The 20,484-nt window shown below is 42.8% G+C and overlaps 2 protein-coding genes across 3 annotated transcripts in view; one reads left to right on the top strand and one right to left on the bottom strand.

Moving 5' to 3' along the window:
• LOC126278462 (CD151 antigen-like) overlaps positions 1–20,484 on the top strand; it is a 1,693,623-nt gene that overhangs the window by 107,552 nt on the left and 1,565,587 nt on the right. The gene's annotated exons all lie outside the window — the stretch shown is intronic.
• LOC126278933 (decreased expression in renal and prostate cancer protein-like) overlaps positions 1–20,484 on the bottom strand; it is a 111,936-nt gene that overhangs the window by 18,783 nt on the left and 72,669 nt on the right. The gene's annotated exons all lie outside the window — the stretch shown is intronic.

Below are 20,484 nucleotides of genomic sequence, written 5' to 3'. Positions count from 1 at the left end.
ACTTCTGTTATGTGTAAAGTCCACAGATGCAAGTTCACAGATACACTACTTGAAAATAAAAGATTTCTGGGATATTAGCTGAATGATTTAAAGAAACACAGTCCAGCTAATGTGTGTTTATATCCTAAAAAGACTCACCTCATCACAAGCCAGCATGGCTGACATGACCGCATCTAAGGTGTACAATGTTGAGAAAAATCATGTGACAAGCCGCAACAACAGACATGTCTACTCGATGTGAGAGGCCAGCAACAGCTGCCCTTTCTGACTGAACAGGCTCTGTTTCAAAGACAGTAGGATGTACGTCAACATTATAAATCTGAAAGCACTGACCAACAATATTGTAGGTTAAAGGCTAAATTTAAATATAAAGAAACAAAACAGAATAAGTTTTAAATAGCGTCCATTACGGAAAGATAGTTCGATCTGCAGTCAGTATTCGTAGGTATTAGATTTAATCTTGGTTTGGCAATATTATGAGCGAAATTTTTAAAAAAATCAACTTTACCCTGTAACATAAAATAACAAGCATTTGCCGTTGTTCATGATACATTTCCAGTTTGAACAAACTTTGTTTCTTGCGTTAAAATCTGTGATGCACCTCTGTGGAGCAGGTATTATTTTAATGTGAGTGCATTAGTTAATGCAGAATTTGTTAGAATTTAAATTATTGCACCATTGTAGCATGTGAGGCAACAGGCGAGTTGTGGCGCCCTGGAAATATTTCCTGAGCGGTCTAAGTAGCTGCAGTCATCGACGTTGGGGCTGGTCCCGGTGGAGGTTCGAGGTGTGTGTGTATTTGTCCTTAGGATAATTCAGGTTAAGTAGTGTGTAAGCTTAGGGACTGATGACCTTAGCAGTTAAGTCTCATAAGATTTCACACACCTGTGTTCTTGTTGGAAGTACTTAAAGTTCAGAGTTGGCAACCACCTCTCGGGCCACCCGGCAAGCCGTGGCTTGTTAGCAAACGCGTGAGGACGCACAATGGCTGGACCACGTGGTCCAACCGACCGCGTGGCTGGGAATTCCATGGTGATTCTGTGTTGATGAAGGAGAATTGCCGGGAGTGCCAAAGATGGCGGACTTTGTGAAACCTTAATGGCAGACGTTTCACAGTTAGTATAGAAATTAATAGTAGCCAGACGAATCATGATACATCAAAGAGAAAGATGTACATTACCATTATTTGTACGACGATTCTGATTGTGTAATCAGATTTTGAATGTATTTGTTAATTTAAAGTGTAGTACCTGACAATAAATTATACAAGTAACACGTAGCAATCAGTCTACAAAAATCTAAACGGTTCATCCGATTTTGTCGACCGACATGTCTTTAGAAAGCTATTAATGTAAACCTAAATTAGTAAACGTTACAGCCGTGTAACTTGAATAGTACATTAGTTATTGGAGGTCAAAGTGGCCGATTACTATCGATTGCCATAAGTACTCCACAGTTACAAAAAAGGTTCAAATGGCTCTGAGCATTATGGGACTTAACATCGGACGTCATCAGTACCTTAGAACGTAGAACTACTTCAACCTAACTAACCTAAGGACAGCACACACATCCATGCCCGAGGCAGAATTCGAACCTGCGACCGTAGCAGTCGCGCGGTTCCGGACTGTAGCGCAGAGAACCGCTCGGCCACCGCGGCCGGCTCCACAGTTACACGAAAAAACGGTAGCAGCATGCTTATAAATACATTTATTCATCTATAACTTCGTTTATATCCGATATATACTATTTATGAAGAAACTGGTTAAATATTTACTGTGTTTCAGAAAGCACAGAGACATTAGGCTACTGGCCTACCTTTTGTTCTGTTCCTTTGATATGTGGTTATTTAATTTATGTATCTAATAGTGTGTGTTTATGGTCCAGCTGTGGGAATATTTATTTAATTTAAAGTTATTTAAATGTAAATTCAGTATTTAGAATGTGATTCATTATGTTTGTGAGTGTGTGTTGGCTTGGAGACAGGGCGAGAGTTCTCTAGCCAGTCACAGCGATCGTTCCAAAAAAGGGACATGGAGAGACAGTATGGAAGTGGGGGAGGAGCACCGTTTCGAGGGAGGACAGGGGAGTTCTGGGGAGAGGGGGAGAGGGGGAGAGGACACTGGAGAGTGCAGGACGTGAAGGCGCGACCGACGGTCGCAGGAAAGACTTGGAGAGTGGAGAAGTTCTGCGCGTGATCACCGGAGATACAAATATTTCGTAGTGCCGACTTGAGCACTTCTGAGATTTTCGTGTCTTCTGCAGTGAAGACGTAGTATGCGTTTAGAAGCGAATATCTCGCGACATATGTTGTTGTTCATGACTAATTACATGAAGTAGGAATCTATTTTTTCCCTATTATTCAATTTATATTTTATTTAATTGCTGGACCTTTGACATCTGTAAGTGTTTTACTGCAATAAAGGACATTCTTAAAGGTACTTCTATTGTACCCATCATTTAACGTCGTTAAAATAGAACTTGCAGAATTTACTTAATTGCAATCTTTCATTTATAAATTTGTATGTTACATTCATAATTCGCAATTGCCGAGTGATAGGAACCTTCGACCATTTGCTTCATGTGTATATTCATATTGTATACTGTAGACTCGGCAGTATTTGACTTGTAATGCGGCAACTACGTATCCCAGCCCCTAGACAACGAAACCAGCCAAAACTTTTAATATTTCAACGTTCAGTCAAAGGGACATAGTTGAGGGCCACCTCATTTTTTTTATTTTTGAAAGCCCGCAAGCATTGTCTGACAGTGGAATGAGAGTAACTTATGCATTAGAGACACGAAAACAGGGCGGATTCGAAAATTATTGAGAATCACACAGTTATTCTTTATTGTTTCTACGACAATTTAAATATCTTTGCATGCACGGAAAATAAAGTGCTCTATGTTCTCACGCCTTGTCTCTTTCTTTGCAGGTGAGTAACTCCATTGCTTGGACAGGATCTCCGTAGACTCACTTCTAGCGGTGAGTGTGGCGTGCAACGCTGCTGCGAGCCCTCGCTGCTCTCCGCAGCAATAACTGGTCTAGTCGCCGCACCCAGCTTCAGCTCTCTACGTATTACACTACTTGACATTATAATTGCTAACCCAAGAAGAAATGCAGATCACAAACTGGTATTCATTGGACAAATATATTAAACCAGAACTGACATGTGATAACATTTTCACGCAATTTGGGAGCATAGATCCTGAGACATCAGTACCCAGAACAACCACCTCTGGCCGTAATAACTGCCATGATACGCATGGGCATAGAGTCAAACAGAGCTTGGATGGCGTGTACAGGTATAGCTGCCCATGCAGCTTCAACACGATACCACAGTTCATCGAGAGTAGTGACTGGCGTATTGTGACGAGCCAGTTGCTCGGCCACTATTGACAAGACGTTTTCAATTGGTGAGAGATCTGGAGAATGTGCTGGCCAGGGCAGCAGTCGCACATTTTCTGTATCCGGAAAGGCCCGTACAGGATCTGCAACATGCGGTAGTGCATTATCCTGCTGAAATGTAGGGTTTCGCAGGGGTCGAGTGAAGGGTAGAGCCATGGGTTGTAACACATCTGAAATATAACGTCCACTGTTCAATGTACCGTCAATTAGAACAAGAGGTGACCGAGACGTGTAACCAATAGCCCGCCAGGTGATACGCCAGCATGCCGATGACGAACACACCCTTCCAATGTGCGTTCAGCACGTTGTCGCGAAACCCGAATGCGACCATCACGATGCTCTAAACAGAGCCTAGATTCATCAAAAAAAATGTCGTTTTACCATTCGTGCAGCCAGGTTCGTCGCAGAGTACACCATCGCAAGCGCTCCTGTCTGTGATGCAGCGTCAAGGGTAACCGGAGCCACGGTCTCAGAGCTGCTAGTCCATGCTGGCACAAACGTCGTGGAACCGACGAATGGCGTTGTTTGTATGAGGTATGGACGCACATGTGGTCAGCAAAGCGCTCTGCCCGTCGTAGTCGGATTTCTTGACCTTGGAGCCACTTCTTCTCATTCAAGTAGCTCCTCAGTTGGCATGTCGAGGATCAGTGCATCCAATTCTAGTTCTCCCACCAAGTAAAAATCCCTGACAGTAATGGGAATCGAACGTGGGTCCTCTGCATAGTAGCCACATACTCTGACGGATTTCCTTCACGTGTTAACGCTTCCAAGATACTGATTATACATGATCGTACCATATCGTATCGCTTGTTATTATTACTCCCACATACAGTATGACGTTCTCAAGATGTTCACTACTAAGCTGGTAATTGTATAATATCGCGTTCTTCCTCTTTATTACGGATACTGTCTTACGTTTTACCACGATTAAAGATAGCTACCATTAATGAAACCATATGGAATTTTTTTCAGTATTTTAGTTTTCGTACGATCGCTGAATGACGACACTTCCATATACACATCTACACCGCCCGTGAATAATCTTATTGTGTCGCTGAGCGTACGTGGTAATTCGTTTAAGTATATTAAGAACATTAGAGATCTGTTACGCTTCTTCGGGGCCCATCTGTTATTGCTTTGGTTTCTGTTGAAAATCGCCGTTCAGAATCATGTAGTGGGTTCTAGTTTTCAAATATTCACTGAGCCAGTCATGTCTGTGCTAAATTACTGTATATCGTCATTTTTAGGTTTTCATCCCTCGCTTAGTTGCTTCTGTATTCTTGGATTCGTGGTTCGTTTATCTAATCAAATAAAAGGATGTTTGTATTGTGCCATGTGTATTTCGCTTCCTTTTACTTTTGAAGAATCTTCAATGGTCTGTAATACTTACTTGCTTTTGTATATAATAATTGCATATAGTAATAACATTATAGCAGTTTCGTGAGGTTAAATTACTATTCGTTCTTACTTACGATATGTGATCTTTATAATGCATACGTGTCGGCCTGGAGTTGTACTTAGTTGGTCTGCGTGCTCAGGATGTCCGATTTTCAGTGTTCTATCAATGTGTGTTGATTGGACATGTACTGTTCACTGTGCTTTGCTTTGTTTACTGTTTGTAGTGTTGTCAACGGCCGACCTACTGTCGTTCGTCTTTCGTCTTTTGTTTTCGGTGCGCGGTGTGTGTGTGTGTGTGTGTGTGTGTGTGTGTGTGTGTGTAACTCTCTCACTCTAGCTCCGAGGACCAGAGGGTGAGTGCTAGAGTTTAATGGATGAGGCTGGCCTCCCAGACCGGCTGGAGTTCTGCGTCGACCCGTGCCCAGCATGGAACGAACTTGGTCCACGATTCCAAAACGGTGGTTTTCCAGACACGGTGCTCCATACAAATTCTTCATCCTCTAGCGGATGTCTACCCGAGTTTGTCCTTCTGCAGCCAAGAAAAGAACAGCCGCACTTTGGTCTCGCGCAGACGCATTTGATGATAACGTAGCCATAGTTCGCTTTGCCATATTTACCGCACGTACATAGTAAAGACGCGAGTGCAAGCCTAATCACTTTGAAACGTCTCCTTAGAACAAATAATGAATGACTGTGCTGATAAACGTCTTACGTTATTTGCTTTTCAAGCAGCTGAGCAAAACTGAACGTACTCACATTACTCTTCACTTATTCTGATCAACACTAAACTGACACACAATATTCTTAGCGCAACGCAGTATGACTTTCAATAATCCCTATAAAAGAATGGCCCTGACTAACAATAACCTATACCTTTCCTGAATCACTTACCTCACAAAAATCTTAGTTACTCTAACTACTGCAAAACAGCGAGCGCCAATACTGCCAGCTAAATAAAAGATTCTAAACTGCTGAAGGCACTAACTACTGTTAGGCATAGTTAGCAAATGAAAGATTTTGATAGAGAACAAACAATGTATTTACCTTAACAGTGTTAAAAAATCATCATCATACATATATATAGCAGTTCATGACATCCAGTCTTACAAATTTACTGTCTCTGATGGACACACGTCCAGATCATCCGCTCTCAAAACTCCATCTCTCTCCCCATATCCACCACTGCGGACGGCTCAACTCCAACTGCCCAATCCTACAATGGCGAATATTCCAACAATGCCAACCAGCCACACACTGCATACAGCACAGCCAGTGATTTTCACACAGAGGGCTACGTGACGTTACCAACATAAAAACCTAAACAGCCTACTTACTCCTTGCGTACATGTCGGTGCTCATATACCCGCGTCGGAGTCGCACTACGCTGCATATACGCTGCAGCGACGCCCTCGAATGGAAACTATTGGTCGCTCTTTATGTGATGGTAAGTAGGAGTAAGATACAGGAAGCGAACGGTTATTCATAACTTAAACAGAAACGAGTTGCAGTTAAGACTCTAAGGACATGAATGGGAAGCAGTGGTTGAGAGGGGAGTGACACAGGGCTTTATAAAATCTTCGATGTTATTCGATACGTGTATTGAACAAGCAATAAAGGAAACCAAGGGTACAATATTAACATCAACATAAAGAAATAAAGAGTAATGGTATGAAGTCGGATAAAATCAACCGGCACTGAAGGAATTACATTAGGAAATGAGCCACTTACAGCAGTCGATGATTTTTCAATTTGGATAGCAGAATAACTGACGATGGCCGGATTTGAGATATAAAATGCAGACTATCAATGGCAAGAGAATTATTCCTGAAAATTAGAAATTCGTTAAAACAGAAGTTAAATTTATTAGGAAGTCTCTCCAAGAGGTATTTGCATAGAGTGTAATCTTGTATGGTAGGTAAATGTGCATGGCAAACAGTTCAGACAAGAAAAGAGAAGCTTTTGAAATGTGATGTTACTGATGAATGCTCAAGATTAGATGGGCAAAGCGAATAGCTAATCAGATACTCAGTCGAACTGAGAGAAAGGAAATCTGCGGAACAACTTTTCTAAAAGACAGGACGGGTGACAGAATACATGCTGAAGCATCAGTGAATCGTCACTTCAGTAATGGAGAAAAGTATGTGGGACTTATTCTGTAGGAAGCCATGGCTTGACCACAGTAAGCACGTTGAAGTGGATGTAAATTTCAGTTGCCGCGCTGAGCTGAAGCATCTTGCGAAGGGTACGCTAGCGTGGAACGCTGCATCAAACGCAATGAAGGCCACAACACGCGGCCACCTGTTGTGTCGTTTTAATGATACATTGCTGTGTGTTTTACTGCCTCACCCCTTTTCTCCTTCATTAATTACGTGAATCTGAAAGTGACCAGTATCACTGGTCGAAACCAGTATGAAAATAAAAAGCAGCAAGTGACCCAGAGGGTGTCCTTCCACATTCCAACACGGCTAGTGCCATAACCGTATTTTGGAGAACCTTCAGTCAATGGAAGAGGGGTCAAATAGGCGAACACATGTATCAGCTTATCCGTAGAAACTGGGCTCTTCCTGAGAAAGGAGGGTCTGACTTTTCGATGTACTTCATATGCCTTTTAGCGAGTAAGTAGTTGAGCGGAAGCGGCGAGACGGTGGATAGCGGCGCGGCTTCGTACTTTAGCAACCCGCGTTCGAAACTAGAGTATTATTTTTATTTAGTTCTTCATTGATCTACCTACGTCCGTAGATTAAAACACGAATGTTTTCTAAGTTAAATTGCAATAATGATGTTATTCGTCTGCTGATTGTGTGTCTGGTGAATGAATTAAAGAAAGAGAAAGTAAATGAATGAAAGAATTAATTTTAATTGTTTTCGGACAAGTTCTTGTAGTGTATCTTGATTTATAACCAGGAAAGTGATTCGCTAAATATGGTTTGCAGTTAAATTAATACCATTGCTTGAGATCTTCAGCAATGTTAGCGATGTTTCTTTTGCGAGTGAGCTTCATGCGACAAAACTGCCCTTACCCGATGCTCGTGGTGTTCAGAATTTCTATGTTTCGAATGTTTCTACGTTTTGTATAATCAAAGGGAATGCAGCAAATCTTCCTGAAGAATAAATATAAGTACATAATATAACAGTTAAGAACTGATATAAGAATGAAGCATAAGACTATGAGAGTTTAAAGAGATTGTAACGACACTCGTGTCAAACACAGTTGTAGTTTCACAACTTGGTAATAAACATTGGTGTAGCAACTTTCTTGGGCATCGGATAATAAATAAAATAAATAAAATAAATAAAACAAATAAAATAAATAAAACAATAATCGGGTTTCGAACATGGGACCCAAAACGAAAGACCGCGACGCTATCCATCATGCCACTAGTTGCGCTGCACTCAGAGCGCACTAAAAGCTTAAACAGTCGTTTCCTCAGAAACGGTCGCGTATCTATTGATGCGCCTAGACAACTGTTCACTTATTTTGGCTTCTCTTCCACAGAGCGAAGTTTTGGGGAAGTCAGGTTATGGTACTTGCCGTGCTCTCCCTGTAAGTGTTGGAAATCGGACAGCGGTATAGGTCTCAGATGAATCGACAGCAGGCTGGCTGAAGCTTGCGCAGTATCCCTGATACCCGGCAGGCACACACCTCAGCTGCTCGCTGTCTGAGATTCCCTCGGTCTTGGCCTTCGTCGGCGCACACACACACCCGCACACACGCACACACAGCCACCACCACGACGTTACGCGCAGGCGGCTTGCTTAGTACAAAGCGACTGCCGATTATTCATAACACGCGCCCTGCAGCCTTAATAACTAGTTAATCAACCAGTGGAGCACCATTCAGTGGATTAATCTGCCTACACTGGTCGTGTCGAGAATTTGTGCTAGAGCTCGCTTTCTCCATGATACACGTCTTGCGTTTGCTCGGCACACACTTTACGTCATGCTTCTGGTAGGTTACTGCGGCATCGACCCATCATTTCGCAATTCGCACAGTGCCATGACGAGTTGTTATCCTTTTCAGCATGTAAAGTTGTTAGGCATAAAATAAACGTACTTGACCATCACTCAATTCCATCCATAGACAGACTTTCCAGTCTTCTTGTCTCCTACAATCGCTCTTCTTGGTGACACACAACTTGACCATCAAAGCTGCTAATTTAATAAGTATGTCAGTCATCGTTATCTACAACAGGCACCGGAATAGCCACCGTCATCTGCCAGACTAAAAACTTCAAAACGTAATATGACAAAATTTGTATCGAATATATTGAAGTACTGGGTTAAATAATAAAGACAATATCAGTCGCTCTGGATCACAGAGGATGGTGTGGAACTGCTACCAGGTCGTCATGTGACGTTTCACCTTCATGGCAATGAAGTGACGTACATGCTGTATGACTGTGTGGTGCCCGTTCTTTCAGAAATAGCCGGAACACTGTCGGAGGGGGTGCAGTGGATACCGCAACTGCGTAGTAAACAGAACAGCCCGGGTTCGAGACCCGGTGTGGCATACATTTTCACTCCCCACCGCTGCGCGGGATTAGCCGAGTGGTCTAGGGCGCTGCAGTCATATTCCCGGCGGAGGTTAGTCCTCCCTCGGGCATTGGTGTGTGTGTTTGTCTCTAGGATAATTTAGGTTAAGTAGTGTGTAAGGTTTGGCACTGATCACCTTAGAAGTTAAAAGGGGTAGGACGTCAAACGGGCCGACTTGGAGCAGAAGAGGCACCACAGGATATTTTATTTTCCAGTGTCTATACTTTTACAAATAAATTCCTAAAACCTTGTCAGCATCACCAGGAAGGATTCAGGATTCACATTCATTGCAGTGGAAGTTCGAAAACATAACGAAGTAATTTTATTTAAGTGTGAAATTTCAGCTTTTTTCACTTACCAATGGCTCCATTTGTTGCAATAGGTACACTTTTCTTCATAAGTTAGAGAGATTAATCGATGAATTTTGCACAGCATACATATCATACTTACAGGTGTATGAAACTCAGGAATTTATTTAATTTATGAAAAAACGAAGGAGCTATTATATTTTAAACTTCATGGTTTTTTCTAAACACAAATTTTATAGTTAATTACCTCAATTTTTACCACAGTTTTTAATATATTTGGAAAATTCTAGAGTTTCATACACCTTTAAGTATGGTTTGTATGCTGTGCAAAAATCATCGAAGCCTCTCTCTTACTTATGAAGAAAAGTGTACGTATAGCAACAAATGCTGCCATTAGTAAGTGAAAAAAACGATGAAATTTCACATGTAAAAAAATTACTTCTTTGTTTTCGAACTTCCACTGATAAGTGTGAATTCTGAATCCTTCCTGGTCATGCTGACAAAGATTTATGAATTTATTTGTAAAAGTGTAGACAGTGAAAATTAAAATGTCCTGTGGTGCCTCTCCTGCTCCAAGTCGGCCCGTTTGACGTTCTACCCCTCTTAACTTCCATAAGATTTCACACACATTTATGAACTCCCCACCGCTGATTCCGCATAATCTCCCGATGCAGCTGACCTAGTTCCTTTCCTTTCCTTTCCTTTCTCCTTCTCCACCTTCAAATACATAATGATGTACATGTTGGAGTCGGCTGTACGGAATCAGCGTAGTAACATGGGTCGACACGGAGACGTGACCAAATGGCACGAGATATCCTGTTTGGACTTAACCAGCCGGCAGTGGTAGGGGGCAAGTACCGCGCCTTTTCAATGGCGCGATTTATCCAGACAGGGAAGCAGGCGTTCGTAAGCCCACGCGAATAGTAAACGGCTGTGGAAGCACACTTGACCTCTTAACAACAAATAATCCTTAGTTAATAACGAGCATCAAAACAGACACACAGATTAGTGAACACAGGGTTGTCGTCGCGAGATTGAAAAATGTAACCCCCAAATCCTCCAAAAATAAAAGAAAAATATACCTATTCAAAAAGCAGAAAAAAATGAGACACTCCACTCGTTCCAAATTAATAACATAAGTATAGACCAGTTGTGGTTGAGTTCAAAGAAATAGTATCGGCAACAGTTGAGAGATTTATACCAAATAAATTAACAAAGGACGGAGCTGACCCTCCTTGGTACACGGAACGGGTCAGAACACTGTTGCGGAAACAACGAAACAAACATGCCAAATTCAAACAGACGCAAATTCCCCGATATTGGTGATTGTTTTACGGAAGCTCGAAATTTAGCGCTAACTTCAATGTGAGATGCTTATAATAGATTCCACAACGAAATTTTGCCTCGAAACCTGGCAGAGAATCCAAAGAGATTCTGGGCGTATATGAAGTATGAGAAAGCTTTTGACAATGTTTACTGGAATACTCTTTCAAATTCTGAAGGTGGCAGGGGTAAAATACAGGCAGCGGAAGGCTATTTACAATATTTACGGATAGCAGAGGGCAGTCATAAGAGTCGAGAGACACGAAAGGGAAGCAGTGGTTGGGAAGGGAGTGAGACAGTGCTGTAGCCTCTCCCTGATGCCATTCAACCTGTATATTGAGCAAGCAGTAAAGGAAACAATAGAAAAGTTCGGAGTAGGTATTAAAACACATGGAGAAGAAATAAAAACTTTGAGGTCCGCCGATGACATTGTAATTCTGTCTGAGAGAGCAAAGGACTTGGAAGAGCAGTTGAACGGAATGGACAGTGTCTTGAAAGGAAGGAATAAGATAAACACTAACAAAAGCAAAACGAGGATAATGGAATGTAGTAGAATTAAATCGGGTGATGCTGAGGGAATTAGATTAGGAAATGATACACTTAAAGTAGTGAAGCTGTTTTGCTATTGGGGGAACAAAATAACTGATGGTCCAAGTAGAGAGGATATCAATGGCAATGGCAAGCAAAGCGTTTCTGAAGAAGAGAAATTTGTTAACGTTGAGTATAGATTTAAGTGTCAGGAAGTCGTTTTTGAAAGTATTTATATGGAGTATAGCCATGTATGGAAGTGAAACATGGACGATAAATAGTTTGGACAAGAAGGGAATAGAAGCTTTCGAAATGTGGTGCTACAGAACAATGCCATTTGAAACTGACGCATTAGTTCCTTACTTAACAATCATATACAACCGTTCGCTCGTCGAAAGATCCGTACCCAAAGGCTGCAAAGTTGCACAGGTAACAACAATATTCAAGAAAGGTAGGAGGAGTAATCCCCTAAATTACAGGCCCATAACATTAAGGTCGATATTCAGCAGCATTTTGGAACATACATTGTGTTCGAACATTACGAATTACCTCACCCTAAATAACGAAAAGTGTAAGGTCATCCACATGAGTGCTAAAAGGAACTAAAACTTGAGTTACACGATAAATCAGTCTAATATAAAAGCCATAAATTCAGGTAAATACCTAGATATTACAATGACGAACAACTTAAATTGGAAGAACACACAGAAAATGTTGTGGGGAAGGGTAACCAAAGAGTGCGTTTTATTGGCAGGACACTTGGAAAATGTAACAGACCTACTAAGGAGACTGCCTACACTACGCTTGTCCGTCCTCTTTTAGAATACTGCTGCACGGTGTGGTATCCTTACCACATAGGACTGACAGAGTACATCGAAAAAGTTCAAAGAAAGGCAGCACGTTTTATATTATCGCGAAATATGGGAGAGTGTGTCGCTGAAATGATAGAGGATTATGGCTGGACATCATTAAAGGAAAGGAGTTTTTCGTTGCGACGAAATCTTCTCACGAAATTTCAATCATTAACTTTCTCGTGCGAATGGGAAAATATTTTATTGACACCGATCTACATAGGGAGAAACTATCACCTCGAAAAAATAAGGGAAATCAGAGCTCTTACGGGAAGATACAGATGTTCGTTGTTTCCGCGACTTATACGAGATTGGAATAATAGGGAATTGTGAAGATGGTTCGATGAACCCTCTGCCAGGCACTTATATGTGATTTGCAGAGGATCCATGTAGATGTAGACTCAAATATAGAAACACCATGACAAATGCATGTTTGAACAAAAATGCAGATGGTAGCCAGGAGTGCAGGTTGCGCTGTTTTATTTAACCACGAATGACGCCTGTGAAGTGCCGTATGTACATCGTAAGTGTCAATCGCGGCCAGAGTAGTGTTCTGTGCGGAGGCGAGTGCATTATGTCGGAGCTCAGTGCATTCAAACGTGGGCAAACTGCTGGTGCTGGTGCTGGAATGGTGGGTGCTTCCATAAGCGAGACAGTCAGTGATGTTTAAAGACGCACCGTATCGACGATTTATACTGCATGCAGAGAAAGCGGAAAACACCACCGACAAAAGTGTGTGTTTCTGAGCGTGACGGACGATCATTGAAGACGATTGTGACGAAACAGACGGCAAATTTCAAAGGGAGTGCAGTACTAGACTGTCTCACTCGCGTACAGTGTCCCAACAAAACAACACGAAGGAAGTTCCACAAACAGGGAACAGCAGCATGAGCAGGATTTCTAAAACCACTCATTTGTAATGCGAATGCTCGTAACAGGAAAATGTGTTGTCGAATTTATGAAACCTCGACTATGGAGCAATGAAATAATGTTGTTTGATAGGAGAGTCCTGTTTCGCACTGCTTCCAACTGTTTCCCAATTGTGATGCTGCGTTCAGAGACGACAGGGCCCCTCTTCAGACATCTCCTATCGACCTGGACTGATGTTATGAACAAAGGGATGAATTGTCGCGTCGCACCTGGCCAGTAGTCACCAGATCTCAATATTACTGAGCCTTCATCGTCCACTTCGGAAAGGAGGCCACATTATCGCTATCCACCTCTAACATCGATAGGAACTTGTCGCTCTTTTCCAGGAGGAATGGTATAAGTTTCCTTTGAGAACCATACAGGTTTTGTTCGTTATGAGACGACTGAAAGCTGTTTTGAATGCCGACACTTTTCCTACACCATTTTAGGTTCAAATGGCTCTGAGCTCTATGGAACTTGTCTGAGGTCATCAGTCCCCTAGACTTACAACTACTTAAACCTAAATAACTTAAGGACATCACACACATCTATGCCCGAGGCAGGATTAGAATCTGCGACCCTTAGCAGCAGCGCGGTTCCAGTCTGAAGCACCTAGAACCACTCGGCCACAACGGCTAGCACCGTTTTAGGCATGGTAATGTGTTTCGTGTTTCCATATTTTTGTCCACCATCTGTAGCTACCATCAGTGAATGCAGGTCTATTTCATTAGTTTCTGAGCGAACTATAGGAAGCGAATGAAGTGCTGTGGACATCTGGCCAAGAATCACACCATATCATGCACCTGCACGCTTTCGACGGCCAAGCATCAAGAATGTAGGTAGGAGCTAATTTGAGGTATGTAGTGTGATCTGACGACTCACGCTTTTCACACTTTTTAAATTTCGCGAGGGATCGAATGTAGCGACTTCACAATGTGATATCTAATCCGCGGTGTGCGGAGGGTTTAGTTTATTCGAGAAGTGGCTCGCTGACTTTATTTTTTCGTAGCATGTGTTGGGCCCACAGGTTACTGTGAAAATGAATCAGAATGTTTATTTCAGTATTTCCGGTGACCAACTGTTGCCCTTTCTTCTGAATGCCGTGCTATGGACACTCCCGTCTTCAAAGATGCTTCAGGGAGAAGAAATAAAAACATTGAGGTTTGCTGATGACACTGTAAATCTGTTAGATGACACTGTAAATCTGTTAGATGACGGAGGACTTCAAAGAGCAGTTGAACGAAATGGAAAATGTCGTGAATGGGGGATATAAGCTTCAACAAAAAAAACAAGGATATGGGAACGTAGCAGAATTAATTCAGTCGATGCCGAGGGAATTACACTAGTAAATGAGAGACTAAAAGTAGTTGATTAGTGTTGCTATTTGAGCAGTAAAAGAATTGATGATTGTCAAGGTAGAGATGATATGAAGTGTTGACTGGCAGTGCTGAAGAAGAGATATCCGTTAACATCGAATATAAATTTAAGTGGTATGAAGTCTTTTCTGGAGGTGTTTATAAGGAGTGTATCCTCACGCGGAGGTGAAACGTGGACGATAAGCAGTTCAGACAAGAAGAGAATAGGAGCTTTTGAAATGTGCAGTTATTGAAGAACGCTGAAGACTAATTGGTACATCGCGTAAGTAATGAGGTGGTACTGAACACACAAACACACAAACACACAAACACACAAACACACAAACACACAAACACACAAACACACACACACACACACACACACAAACACACACACACACACACACACACACACACACACACACAGAGAGAGAGAGAGAGAGAGAGAGAGAGAGAGAGAGAGAGAGAGAGAGAGAGAGAGAGAGGGGGGGGGGGGGAATTTGTGTAAAACTAGACTAAAATGAGGGTCGGTTGACAGGAAAATTCTGGGACATCAAGGAATCATCAATTTAGTACTGGAGAAAAGTGTTGGTGGTAAAAAACAGTACAGGGTGTCGGTTTCAGATGGACGTGGGTTGCAGTATTTATTTGGAGATGAAAAGACTTGCACTGGAGACAGTAACGTGGAGAACTCAAACCCCTGGAGACAACAACAACAACAACAACAACAACAACAATACCGTTAATAGGCTAGGGTTGTACTGAGAATCTGGTCAGAGCAAGTTCAGAAATGACTGCCCGAGTGATTTAGTAGAACAGAATCTGTATTTTTTATTTCTTCAATGCACAAATAGTCTGACACATCCTACATTTTTTTCTGTCTGGTCTGTGAATTTTTATAACTAACTTCGTACAGGACATTTCCACAAGACACTATCTGGTGACCTGCTGCAATAGATTCTAGATATTTTTGTATAAGCTCCACTCGGATCCTAGGCTACAATTTTAGCAAAGAGCCCATTTTGTTTCTCAATAATTTTTATATAAAGTGAGGTACGGACAGGAAATTTGGTATACTCATTTCTGACTGTTGTAGAAAGCTTGCTTCCAAAAGGGAACTTGCTAACCCTTCCTGTTTTTGGAGAGTCAAGTGAGAACATGGCCTCTCCCTCCTACACATCGACACATGAACTTTAAATTACCAACATTACCGTCATAAGATTATTACAGAAGAACGTTGAAAATTAGGTGGACTGATAAAGTAAGAAATGATAAAATTCTCAGTAGAATCGGCGAAGAAGGGAGTAGGTAGTAAACACAGACAAGGAGGAGAGACAGGATGATAGGACATCTATTAAGACATCAGGGATTAACTTCTAAGGTACTAGAGAGAGCTGTAGAAGGTAAAAACTGTAGAGGAAGACAGAGATAGGTATACATCAAACAAATAATTGAGGACGTAGATTGCAATTGCTGCCCTGACGTAAACAGGTTGGCACAGGAACTCGATTAGTCTCTCCTTTGTTTTAGTTCCTTAGCCGACGGCGAAAGGCAAGGCACCTGAGCGATGTTATATGTTTAAAGGAGTGTTCAAACGTGTATTCCAACTACCTTAAGTGTCGGTTCTGCGGCTAAATATAAAAGATAACTTTGGTCGAGTCGTTTCGAACATCATCTAAATTCCTGTCCCTACCATCCTCTGTAGTTTGAGTCTCCTAGTCAATAGCTGGAAAATTGAAATATTTGTTGAATTCAGATAGGTACATCTGCAAATATGTAGACTGTAATTTAATACGCTGATGATACTTAACACTGGCGTCAGCGTACATATAATACTCCCGAGATATTCTGTTGACGACAAGCATTTGTGTTCTCTGAATGGACATCGCTGTCAATTTTCGGCAAAGATGATTTGCATGCGTAGCTCTTACATCACTGTAGGTGCGTATACACTCCGCAGCATGCAGTGTCAGCAGACTTCGGCAGAAACAGAACATGGTTTAATGTCATTTCCATGGCAAACTTCTACTTTTCTCTGGAGGTGTAGCTAATTTCCATTTAGCTGTGATTTTACTAAAGTGGGTAGAAGTTGAGACATAATATTTTGGTAATGAGAACTCAGGGATGCATCCTGATCCATGAAACCTGAGTTGGATTTTCGTTACTTTATCGTATCATTCCGGGCCTATGCTGTTACGGATAATAAAATCATGCGATGGCTGTAGCCTTTACGCCATCCTGTCATTACTAGTGACGGCAAATAATACTTGTCGTAGTCAGATATTTATTATTATTACACGTTTTTGCCTCCAGGGCAGTGGTTAATGCGATTGTTACATGATTATTCATTGTTGCCATGTTTCCTTCTTTTTCTCTTCCCAAAACCTCTTCATCTTTTGGTTCTGTTCAAATGGTTCAAATGGTTCAGATGGTTCTGAGCACTATGGGACTCCTGAGGTCATCAGTCCTCTAGAACTTAAACCTAACTAACCTAAGGACATCACAGACCTCCATGCCCGAGGCAGGATTCGAACCTGCGACTATAGCGGTCGCGCGGTTCCAGACTGTAGCGCCTAGAACCGCTCGGTCACTCCGGCCGGCTTTTGGTTGTGTTCCTGTTTCCTTTGGTCTGTCCATATTTTCACTGTTCTCGTGTTCATAATTTTGTTTCTGAATCTGTCCCTCTCATTTATCATTTCAATATTAGTTCCTGCTTGTTTTAGATCTTATTTCAGTTATCGGAAACAATTTTTTTTATTGAACTGTTTACTACATCAAAATCCTCTTTGTGATTCCGTTGTTCATTGTATGCGTGTGTCTGAAGAATGTTAGTCGGCGTTTTCTAACAATGTCTGTGAGTCTTTTTGCGCGTTTGTATGATAGTTTGGTTGCTCTCTTCGTCCATTACCATCTCTTTGTACTGCTCATGGAATTTTCCTTAGGATTTTACGTTCAATTTTTCCTGTCTCTCTGATGACTGATCCTCAGATTGTGGTCGTTTATGATACTTAGAGGGCTTCAGGTAGTACACATGTTTTGTAGTTCCAGCGTTTGGCTTCTCTTGAAATATTTCTTTTATTGTATTGCGTCCATGTCAGTTTGTAGCAAGCTTTTCTGTTCTTTCTACACTCCTGGAAATGGAAAAAAGAACACCGGTGTGTCAGACCCACCATGCTTGCTCCGGCCACTGCGAGAGGGCTGTACAAGCAATTATCACACGCGTGGCACAGCGGAAACACCAGGAACCGCGGTGTTGGCCGTCGAATGACGCTAGCTGCGCAGCATTTGTGCACCGCCGCCGTCAGTGTCAGCCAGTTTGCCGTGGCATACGGAGCTCCATCGCAGTCTTTAACACTGATAGCATGCCGCGACAGTGTGGACGTGAACCGTATGTGCAGTTGACGGACTTTGAGCGAGGGCGTGTAGTGGGCATGCGGGAGGCCGGGTGGACGTACCGCCGAATTGCTCAACACGTGGGGCGTGAGGTCTCCACAGTACATCGATGTAGTCGCCAGTGGTCGCCGGAAGGTGCACGTGCCCGTCGACCTGGGACCGGACCGCAGCGACGCACGGATGCACGCCAAGACCGTAGGATGCTACGCAGTGCCGTAGGGGCCCGCACCGCCACTTCCCAGCAAATTAGGGACACTGTTGTTCCTGGGGTATCGGCGAGGACCATTCGAAACCGTCTCCATGAAGCTGGGCTGCGGTCCCGCACACCGATAGGCTGTCTTCCGCTCACGCCCCAACGTTGTGCAGGCCGCCTCCAGTGGTGTCGCGACAGGCGTGAATGGAGGGACGGATGGAGACGTGTCGTCTTCAGCGATGAGAGTCGCTTCTGCCTTGGTGCCAATGATGGTCGTATGCGTGTTTGGCGCCGTGTAGGTGAGCGCCACCATCAGGACTGCATACGACCGAGGCACACAGGGCCAGCACCCGGCCTCATGGTGTGGGGAGCGATCTCCTACACTGGCCGTACACCTCTGGTGATCGTCGAGGGGACACTGAATAGTGCACGGTACATCCAAACCGTCATCGAACCCATCGTTCTACCATTCCTAGACCGGCAAGGGAAATTGCTGTTCCAACAGGACAATGCACGTCCGCATGTATCCCGTGCCACCCAACGTGCTCTAGAAGGTATAAGTCAACTACCCTGGCCAGCAAGATCTCCGGATCTGTCCCCCATTGAGCATGTTTGAGACTGGATGAAGCGTCATTTCACGCAGTCTGCACGTCCAGCACGAACGCTGGTCCAACTGAGGCGCCAGGTAGAAATGGCATGGCAAGCCGTTCCACAGGACTACATCCAGCATCTCTACGATTGTCTCCATGGGAGAATAGCAGCCTGCATTGCTGCGAAAGGTGGATATACACTGTACTAGTGCCGACATTGTTCATGCTCTGTTGCTTGTGTCTATGTGCCTGTGGTTCTGTCAGTGTGATCATGTGATGTATCTGACCCCAGGAATGTGTCAATAAAGTTTCCCCTTCCTGGGACAATGAATTCACGGTGTTCTTATTTCAATTTCCAGGAGTGTATATCGGATGCCTTGTTTGATCCTCTTTTTGTATATATTCGCCAAAATATTTGAATTTTTCGCTCTGTTAATCTTTCTGAATTTTGTGTAGACGTCTTGGTTGTTCTTTCTTTCTTTCTTTCTTTCTTTCTTTCCATGTACTTGGTTTCCTCGTATGATATCTGTAGGCATGTTTTGGCAGCGACTTTATGTAAGTATTCCAGTGCTTCTGGAGCTTCTAGTCTGTTGTTAGGTATTGCCATGTCATCTGCGAATTCCACGCATTTTAAGGTCGTCTTGTTTACACAATTTCTTCCTAAACGAATTCCTTTTATTTCTTCTTTCCGTTGTTCGATAATTTTTTCCAAGACTATCTTGAATGAAAGCGGATTGTTGTTGTTATTGTGAGTTTATTACAATAATAATAATAATCCGCTTTCATTCAAGTTAGTCTTGGAAAAAATTATGATTTTATTGTGGTTCACGGCGTGGGTTCCTGTAGTCATGTCCTAGTTCATGCACCTCGGGCAACGTATGAGTGGCCAAGTAAGTGGTCCCGACAGTCGGGATACCAGTTACTTTGGAATAAGGCTGGGCATCTCGGGCATATTCTGAGTCGTGGTCACCTTTGTGCTCATACGGCAAAGACTACCAAATCCACCGGTTAGTCCCTCAACCGTTAGGGGTACAACCCACTGGGACTCGGGGCAAATAAGGCTAGCAACCTGCTTCCCTGCTGACAAAATGCCTCGCACCTTTGGAGGTGACGGAGTCCGACCTCTAACTGACAAACCAGGGACTCCTAAGATACGGCTTGACAAACAAATGGTAATGAGATGGGGAGCTATTAATATAATTGAAGTCTACTCTGGGAAGAAAGTAGAGCTGACAGGGGCTGCAAGTAAGATGGGGCTGGACGTTTTAGCTGTTAGTGACATTTGGGTAAGGGGTGAGAAAGAAGAGGAAGTGGGAGAATTAAAGGTGTACCTGTCAGGAGTCAAAGCAGGAATAGCACAATAGGGTGTAGGGCTTTATATCAGGAAAGAAATGGAACCCAGCGTGGTTGCAATAAGGTATGTAAACGAACGACTGATGTAGATAGATTTGACAGTGTCTAGCAAGAATATTAGGATTGTCAGTATATTCGCAGTGTGAAGGGGCAGATCAAGATAAGATGGATAGTGTTTATGAGGCACACAGTGATGTAGTTGTTAGAGTAAAGGACAAGGACAGTGTTCTGCTCATGGGTGATTTTAACGCCAGGATTACAAATCGAACAGAAGGGTATGAAAAGGTTATGGGTAAATTTGGAGAGGATATCGAGGCCAACAGGAACGGAAAAAACTCTTGAAT

Source organism: Schistocerca gregaria, chromosome 6 (genome assembly GCF_023897955.1).
Source record: "Schistocerca gregaria isolate iqSchGreg1 chromosome 6, iqSchGreg1.2, whole genome shotgun sequence".
In the NCBI taxonomy this organism is placed as follows: Eukaryota; Metazoa; Arthropoda; class Insecta; order Orthoptera; family Acrididae; genus Schistocerca; species Schistocerca gregaria.
The sequence above is the reverse complement of the archived record's forward strand: the minus strand, read 5'-3'. Positions and strand labels throughout refer to the sequence as shown.